Raw genomic sequence first — 1,851 nt, forward strand, 5'->3', positions numbered from 1 at the left:
TAAATTGAAATATGTGAATATATAATAATGAAATTATAAGAAGATGATCTTATATCTGTTTTTTATTCATAACTGATGACTCTTGAGATTTCGATAGCTTTTACTTTTCAAGAAAACATTATAAAGGCACTTTTATCGATTCAATGATTCATAGAAATGATCATATAAAATGAAGTTGAACAAGTGCAAGAAGAGGATCTAAGAAACAAATGACCTCAATCGAAGATTTGTAAGTGATTGTTTCGCTACATGTTTATCAACTTGAATGTGTTCTTTCCTAATTGGTTAAGTTATTAGTTTTTCCAACTGTGACTGTTGCCTTTATTGTTACATGAAACTGTCACTCTATTCTCCTCTAATTGGCCAAAAATTTTCACAAATTTAGTGAATATCAATTGGGAAATTTATTTGAATGCTAATTTTGTAAATATGAAAGTTCGTGTTTGAAATATATAAATATATAAGAATGGTGTGATATGTATGTAAATGGCCTTATCCATTTTTATTATACATTACTTAAGATTTTCTTTTGTATATGCAGCTTCTATGTTCTAATATTACAAGAAGGTTTGATGGTTGTTGGATAAATACATTTTCGTTACTTTCAATTTTGATGGCTATTGGACAAAGGTTACCAATCAAAATAGGAAGAGATATAACGATGGAAAGTAAAAATCCTAATAAACTTGGGCTCTATAAACTTGAGGTTGGCTTAATAAAATTTCACGTATTAAAAGAGAAGATCGAAGCAAATTATCCTTGATTAAATAAGCATAATTTTGAGTTATACAATTGTGTCTGTGAGACCTATGTTTTTAATCCATGCATCAATTGTTTTGGTTAGCAACTTGAAGTATTTTGTCTCGTTTTCTCACCCTTAACATTTCTATTGCTGCATATTCGCATGCATCGTTGTCATTGTATTGTACTTTTGTGATTGGTTTTCTTAACCTTTCCTTTTTATTGATCGTTGTCTCTTTTTGCTTGATAGACATGGTGGGTGAGAGAGTTATTACAATCGCTACAACTGAGGGAGCTCTGTCTCCTTCTCCCCCGGTGTCTTGTGTTTTTGAAGGTACCATAATCTTTGGTTTCTTTGAGCACCCTCTCAGATTATTCCTACACTTTCTGAGGCTTCTACTCTGTGCCCTCTGATGTGTGAAAAGATTGCATGAAATTTTTTTCTGTTTTGTACATCTCTTTGGATTAAATTATACTTTAAAGAAATGTATTTTTATGTTATTCTTACAGGTATAATAGGTATTAGGAATAGAATGAATTAAAAGGAACATGTAGCAAAAAGAAGAAGATATGGAGAAAAAGCAGATTTTGTGAAGGCAAGGCCATAAAGCCATGATGTTGGCGTTTAAGCACCTGTCTACTGAAGGCAAGGCAATGATACTGACCAAAGGAAGATATGTTGAGATTTTTATACCTATTTTACACTGATTTTGATGATATTGTACTTTAAAAAAAGTACTTTTGATGTTTTGTTGCAAGTATGTTGAATTATGGTCATTAGAGCAAAAAGATGCAAAAAGTTACGAATTTGGAGCAAAAAGGAACAAAATATGAAGATTTGATCTTGGGCGCCGACGGTGAGCTCGACGCCGCTGACGGTGGGTTTTTTCCGAGAGTCCAAAATTAAATATTCTAGAAGGTCTTCGACGGCACCATCGAGGCCGTCGATGGCGAGCACGTCGGTTCTCTCAACAGATGCATTGAATGTGGACGATTTTTGAAGGGACGCTTGGGCAACTCTTGAAAACTCTTCTACAACTTTAAAATAAACAATTTGGAGGCCGAAAAAGGGAAGGTGTCCAGTCTATTAGAGGTTAGTGAGAGTAATTT

At 33.3% G+C, this 1,851-nt stretch overlaps 1 protein-coding gene across 1 annotated transcript in view; it reads right to left on the reverse strand.

The window, feature by feature from the left end:
• LOC110031476 (phosphatidylinositol 3,4,5-trisphosphate 3-phosphatase and protein-tyrosine-phosphatase PTEN2A-like) overlaps positions 1 to 1,851 on the reverse strand; it is a 114,317-nt gene that overhangs the window by 62,782 nt on the left and 49,684 nt on the right. The gene's annotated exons all lie outside the window — the stretch shown is intronic.

Source organism: Phalaenopsis equestris, unplaced genomic scaffold, assembly GCF_001263595.1.
Source record: "Phalaenopsis equestris unplaced genomic scaffold, ASM126359v1 Scaffold000829, whole genome shotgun sequence".
Taxonomy (NCBI): Eukaryota; Viridiplantae; Streptophyta; class Magnoliopsida; order Asparagales; family Orchidaceae; genus Phalaenopsis; species Phalaenopsis equestris.